General features: G+C 43.2%; 1 pseudogene; it reads left to right on the top strand.

The window, feature by feature from the left end:
• Positions 1-1,694: 1,694 nt before the first annotated feature.
• LOC133084732 (fascin-like) lies at positions 1,695-5,672 on the top strand (annotated as a pseudogene).
• The last annotated feature ends 1,873 nt before the right edge of the window (positions 5,673-7,545 follow it).

Raw genomic sequence — 7,545 nt, 5'->3', positions numbered from 1 at the left:
CGGTCTTTAAATCAGTATCTTTTCATCAAGGTCATTACATTTATAGGAGGCAGAGACTTGCAGCCAGAGAATCTACTTTGGGAAAAAATTATATTATCATACCTTTTCAAGCACAACACATACGAACACAGATTTTTATCATATATGAAGAAAAAATCAACCCATTAATCAGTATCACAATAAGACAGGCTATCCCACTCTTGACCAAGAGCTTATATCTTAATTTTCTGAACTGTTAAAAAACATTCAAACAATTGCCTATCTTTCACATAACTATATAACCTGCCAACTATCATTAATCTTTCTAAAGTAGAACTCAATTATACAAGACCTTTAGAAAATGGGGGAAAAAAATGACTACTTGATTTCTTTGACTGCTCCTTTTGTTCACTATGCCAACATGCATTTTTCTAGACCACTTTCTATATACTAGAAATTGTGTTAGGTCAAACCTCTGACCTTGAAGAGTTCATGAGTTGATGGTGTTCAATTCCCTCAACCTTCTGGCGATCCTACAGTTGACACACTTCAGTTTCTGATTTCACGTTGAATATTGATTTTCCAACATTTTCAACAAAGAAAGGTCATCCTAGCAAAAGATCCTTTACTTTAGTAACAATTTAAAATTTTTTTCAAGCACAAATGCTAAAACCCATGGCCTTCATTCAAATAAGCTTTCATTTAAACAGATTTTCTTCTTATCTCAGACTTGAATTTAGCTTGTGACTTGACAGTTGAACAGCTGTTGACTTAAATTTCCATAAGACTGTATGTTTTGAAAAAGAAGATTAAAATACCTCACTTTTCTATTCAGGTCCAACAAAAACAAGGGCAGTTAAACCTAAATTATTTGGCTAAGAGAAAGGAGATAGAATTCTTTTCTTTTGCATTGTATCCTTTCATATCACTCCCCCAGCTCCCCCCAACCAGGACACACACACACACACACACACACACACACACACACAGATACCTCCTGTCCTTAAAAGGAGCCCAAACTTGATTTTTCATGGAGATTTGTAGAAACACATGTAATGAAAATAGCACTGTTTATTTGACATCAAAGACCTTCTATTTCTGTCTGTCTTTGTCAGCAGCTTTTAAAGCAATCTTGATAGCTGGCTTTATTGGATAAAATATTAAAACCTCCACAAAAGAAAGAAAAAAATAGAAATACTCAGGCACTTTCATTAAAACTTTGGAATAGAGATCCAGGATATTTTAGGTTAAATTCAGACACTCTAGCAGAACTTGTATGTACACATTCTTATTTGAACCACTCATTCGGTGCTCTTTCCTTTGTTTAAGCCTGGTGTTAATTCAAGTGGAAGAGTCGGAAGACTTTGCCTTCAGTATTTTTAAATAAAATAACCCTCTTGAAATGTATGTAACATTATAAAATCAGTGAATGCTACTTTTTTGGCAATCTGTTGAAAGGGAAATAATAAAAGTGGGTAAGGCCCTTTTCTCTTATTTCATTGTATATGTAACCACGGTCCCCCCATTCTGTTTTCATGTAGATGCAAAACAAATAACAAGTGTACAGTTATCTTGGATCTTAAACTAGAGAAGAATTCATGTAATTATTTAAGGATAACGAGCTACATCAACAGTATTCAGTCTGGCCAACTATGTAGCAGGCTTAATCAAGCAAAGGTGAGTCAGGTGCGATAATTGAGTTCGGTAGGCCACACATGAAGGTTCAGGTAAGTTAACTGAACCATAGGGAGCTGACATTTAAAAAATAGATCTTCAAAGTTCTGTACATATTTTATTAGATTTCACATTGTAAAAACATCCTGCATGTAAAATAGTCAGTGTTACATGTTCTCCAGAAAAAAAGCATTTAATGAATGTGAATTTTTATTAAACAATTTGGAATATAATTCTGATCATCAATATGACTGAAATTCTATGAGAATCCATCCACTTACTCAGCCAGTGTTTATTGAGCACTTGCTGGCTTCATTCAGCAAGCATTCTTTGAGCACCTTCCCTGTGACAAACCTATTTGTAGATATTGAGGACACAAGAATGAAATGTCATGTCTCAGGTCTCAACAATATAGAGATGAATGACAGATTGCTTCTTCCTTTAAAGAGGTGTTGACAACTCCGAGAGAAGCAGGCATAACTAATTTTATGTTACAATAACATAGAAAATAGGAATTAACAAAAAGGTTGTTAGTGCTAAGATAGAAATCAATTAATTGAGTAGGGGAAGGATCAGGGAAGATTTCCCAGCAGACAAGTTATTGATAATGGTCCACTATGGAAGAGGAGACATTCCCTAGGTAATGCAAAAGAAGGAGGAGTTCTCAAATCTATGAACACTAAGGAAGATTGTATTTAGTTTTGACATATTTTTATTTGATCTGCTTTTTCACTTATTGTATACATACATTTCTATATAAGCTTATTGCCGTAAACCTCATCATTTCAATAGCCATATTTCATTTTAATGCATGAATAAAGCACAGCTTAATAAACTGTTTACTTACTATTAGGTATCTGGTTGTTTCTAGTGTTTCATTTAATTGCCAGATATTTCAGAAAAAAATAAATTTTGAAAAATGGAAGTACATTCACAGGATTGACCCTATAGTTTTACAGACGTTAAGAGTTTCAAGATTTATCTCTGAGGAAACTGCAACAATTTATTTTAAATACTACCAGTGATATTTAAGTACACTCGATTTCCCAGAGTTTAAACAGTTTTTACTAGATCAACCATTAAATTTCAGCTTTACCAGGGCACAGATTATTTCACTCATTAATATATACCTAGGACTTAGCATAGTGCCTGATATAAACACTCAGTAATGAGCTGCTAAATGGATGAATAAATGAATGCATGAGTGGACACCACCATCTTAACTTACCTCTGTTGATTTAATAGGTGTGTTTCAGCATCATAGAGTTTGCTTATATTCACATGTTAATTTATTATTTTATCATCATATACTATCCACCAAGTACTACATTAATGTTATAGGTTTATGCTGCACACAGTCTGGTTCTTAACCAGTAGACATACTACCTATTCTTCCCAGCTAAAGCATGCCAGTCTGTTATTTGCACAACTCCAGGGATTGGTAATGACTATCTAAGCCTGCTTTCTTCTTTGCCAGATATCCACTTTTTCATCCAGCAGTGGCCATATCACCCATTTCTTACTACTGAGACTAAGATAAAGTTTTCTGAAAAAAACTTCTTGGAATTATTTTTCTTCTTTTGTTGGAAAAAAAAAAAAAAAAGAAAGAAAACCACCTGAGGAAAAACCCATTTTTATCAGCATCTCCCATGATTATTTACTTTGAATACAGTCATGATGTCTGGAGGTGTTGCAGCCATCTGGAAACCACATTTCAATATGCGTATAGTCAAAAAAAGTAACCAGCTTCAGACAACGGAGTAGAAGAATGTCCTTGGTAAAATTATTGAGCTGTATCAGCTCTAGATTGCCCATCTCCAGACTTCCTTTTATTTAAGATAATTAAACACCGCTATTGCTTAAGTCTTTCTGGGTGGGGTTTTCTATTATTTGCGTCTGAAAATATTCCTGGCACAATTTTACTATGGAACTTTATGAAGGCTATACTTAAACCACCCATCATAGCTTTAACGTTCTCATTTCTCTCATCACTGATCAAACTTCTTTTGATTTGGAATAAATATTACATTGTGTTTTTCTTTAATTTGACAAGTTGATTCTATTTAGGTACCTATTTAGGTATATCTCTTGCAGTTTATTTCAGCTTGTGGAATGAAGGAAGAGATTAATTAATTAATATTTAAACTCAGATTTAAAGCCCATGAAAACATACTGACTCATATTTCTGTATTCCTTTTTGATCATCGTTGGAATTTATGTAGTCAATTTGTAGCTTTCTTTCCACTGGACATTTTTATTCTTTTTAATATTATGTCAAAAAATTGTGGTGATTGTAGAGCGCTGCTGAGGGTGCGCACACGGCCGAGGTAGCTGAACAAAGGAGCAGGGGGCCGCCGCAGGAACCTGCCACCGACCTCCCTGGCTGCACGGGCCTCCGGTTCGCGGCCACCTTGACCGCCAACTGCACGGCCGAGGCCCCGCAGATCCAGTTCGGTCTCATTAACTGCAGCAACAAGTACCTGACGGCCGAGACGTTCGGGTTCAAGGTGAACCCGTGGGCCAGCAGCCTGAAGAAGATGCAGATGCGGATGCTGGTGCAGCCGACCGATGATTGGGCAGCGGGCAGCTACCTGGCGGCGGAGAAGGATGGCAACGTAACCTGCGAACACGAGGTGCCCAGCACTTTCCCATCGTGGCGCATGACGACAACGGCTGCAGCTCTCTGCAGTCCGAAGGACACCGGCGGCTCTACTTTGGCGGCACTGAGGACCGCCTGTCGCGCTTCGCTCGGACCGCTTCGCCGGCCGAGAAGGGGAGCGTGCACATCGCCACGCGCCCGCAGGTCAACATCTGCAGCGTGGCCCGCAAGAGCCACGCGCACCTGAGCGCGCGGCCGGCGGACAAGATCGCAGTGGACCGCGACGTGCCCTGGGGCGTCAACTAGACTATCTCGCTGGCCTTCCAGGACCGGCGTTACAACTGGGACCCCGAGCCCGCCACCGGCTACGCGCTCGAGCTCTGCTCCGGCAAGGTGGCTTTCCGGGACTGCGAGGGCCGCCACCTGGCGCCATCGGGGCAAGGCCACCAAGGTGGGGAAGGACGAGCTCTCCGCCCTGGAGCAGAGCTGCGCCCAGGTCGTGCTGCAGGCGGCCGACGAGAGGAACATGTCCACGAGCCAGGCTGTGGACCTGCCGGCCAACCAGGACGAAGAGACCAACCAACAGATTTTCCAGCTGGAGATCGACCGCTCTACCAAAAAGCGCGCCTTCCGCACCCACTCGGGCAAGTACTGGATGCTGACAGCCACCGTGGGTGTGCAGTCCACCTCCTCCGCCAAGGACACCGGCTGCTACTTTGACATCGAGTGGCATGATCAGAGGATTATACTGTGTGCGTCCAATGGCAAGTTTGTGATGGCCAAGAAGAATGGCCACCTGGCTGCCTTGGTGGAGACAGCAGGGGACTCGGAGATCTTCTTCATGAAACTGATCAACAGCCTCATGGTCGTGTTCCGCGGGGACCACGGCTTCATTGGCTGCCGCAAGGTCACGGGTATCCTGGATGCCAACCGCTCCAGCTAAGACCTCTTCCCGCTGGAGTTCAGAGACGGCGCCTACAACATCAAAGACTCCACGGGCAAGTACTTGATGGTGGGCACCGCCTCCTCGGTCACCAGGAGCAGCGACACCCCTGTGGACTTCCTCTTCGAGTTCTGCGGCAACAACTTGGTCATCAAGGTGGGCAGGCACTCCCTGAAAGAGAGTCACGCGGGGGTCCTGAGGGCCTGCGCTGACGCCGTCGACCACATCACACACACTGCGGGAGTACTAGGCCCCGCCTCCTGCCTCCCCTTCTCCTCGCTGCCCAGACCCCTCCTGTTCACTCTTCTCCAGGTGGGCTCCCCTGCGGCCGGAGCCCCTTACCTTTCAAACTGGAAACCCAGAGAAAACGGTGCCCTCACCTGTTGTCCCATGTGGCCTCCCCCCGGGCCGCTCAGCGGCTACGACCCGGTCCTTGGAGGGGTTTCGGATCCCTCTGACCTCTCTTCTCTGCCTTGAGAGAGGCTAGAACCTCTTTCTTCTGACCTCAGACGACTCTGAGACTTATTTCCCCGAAGAGGCCAAGGAGAAGTGGAGGGCTGGGAGGCCTTCCCGAGCTCCTGGGAGTGGCGGGTGTGTAACTGGAATCCCCTGTCCCCTGCTGAGCCTCCCCTTCCCCCAATTCCCAGGAGCCAAGCTCTTGCCCCAAGCCTGTGGGTGGCCCCCCTGGTGCACCATCCCTGCGGGACAGGAGGGGGCTGGCTCCTGCCCCTTGTGCATGGACCAGGCCTGGTTTGGTGGCCCCTGGGGCCTGGCCTCTGCCCATCCTGCTGTGGTGCAGGGGCCACAGTCTCGTTTCTTTCACTCTGGCCTGACTGGAAGCAGAAAAATGACCAAATCCGTGTTTTTTGGTTTTTGGGTTTTTTTAATGAAATGTTATTGCTGCAGCAGCCCCAGGCAAGCTTGGTTGTAGCCATGAGTGGTCTTCAAGGGGTCCTGTGGGGAGCTCTTGAGACGGCATCTCTGGGCCTCAGTGCCCTGTCTGCCCACTAGTGGTAGGGCAGGTGGGGCACCTCCCCAAATTCAGAGTCTGTCCCCACCTTACCAGGGGGCTCTCATTGGCCCCCTCTCTCCAGTGTGCCCCAGCCCCAGGCCTGTGTCCTCACCTGGTGGTGCTGGGCCCCTCACAGCCTCAGCCAGAGCCCCTGGTGTGATCAGTTCTCCCCTCCTGACTGGACTCCTGGGTCTCAGGAGGATGAAGCTGGGCGTTGTGCTCAGCCAGGAGCCCTGTGGAAGCCACCTGGCCCCTGACTTGAGGCCCGCCCCTGCCAGCTCCCCTCACCTCTGGTTAGTGTCTACCATGCATCTCACTCTGGGTGTCTTGGTCTTTTATTTTTTGAAAGTGTCATTTGTAGAATTCTAAATGCCCATGATACATAGTAGCTTCAGACTGGAAAGAGCAAAATAAAATAACGCAAGTCTGCAAAAAAAAAAAAAAAAAAAAGTGGTAATTAAAATTTTTCATGTATTTTAAAAGCTGGCATGGTAAATTTGTCATCATTAATTTTAAAAATGATGTGTTAATTATTGACTGAATTAATATACTTTTCTAATTTTACTAACAATTTGTCAATTTCTATGCAGTATTCCATGAGGACTTAAATTATCAGGAGATTTTACTACATAGACAGAAGAGGAGCAAGTAATGTGACCACAGAGGCACTTGGAGTGATTTGGCTACAAGCAAAGGAATGCCAGCAGCCATCAGAAGCTGCAAGAGGCAAGGAGCAGATTCTCCCCAGAGCCTTTGGAGGGAATATGGCCCTGCTGACACCTTGATTTAGGATCAGTGATACTGATTTCCTGTATCTGGCTTCCAGCAATATAAAGGAAAAAAACTTCTGTTGCTTTAAGTCATCTAGTTTTTTACAATTTGTTATAGGAGCCACAGGAAATGAATACAAATTTCTTTGATATCATTGTCATTATTCTTCTATATAAACGTTATTTGTACACTGCAGTTTAATTAAAAATTTTTCCTCTAGTAATTTTTGTTGATTTTCCTGGATATTCTCATATACATTGATCATCTGCAAAAAAGTTTTTTTTTAATTCTTTGTTTCTTAGTACTGTATTTTTGTACTTTATTTATTTATTTTTTTTGCTATTATAGGTTTTGCATGAATTCCCAATGCAATACCAAAAGAATGACAGGGTTGTGTTCTAAATTACCTACATCTTGTTTTTAAGAAGAATTACTGGCACTTACTCACTGAATAGAATGATTTCTTATTCTCTTAATGTATATTTTTGTTTTATACATCTTTAGAAATATCAGGGGCTTTTACAGTATTTCACCGTATAACAGATGTAGAATGATATCAAATGACAA

Source organism: Eubalaena glacialis, chromosome 2 (genome assembly GCF_028564815.1).
Source record: "Eubalaena glacialis isolate mEubGla1 chromosome 2, mEubGla1.1.hap2.+ XY, whole genome shotgun sequence".
Classification (NCBI taxonomy): domain Eukaryota; kingdom Metazoa; phylum Chordata; class Mammalia; order Artiodactyla; family Balaenidae; genus Eubalaena; species Eubalaena glacialis.
The sequence above is the reverse complement of the archived record's forward strand: the minus strand, read 5'-3'. Positions and strand labels throughout refer to the sequence as shown.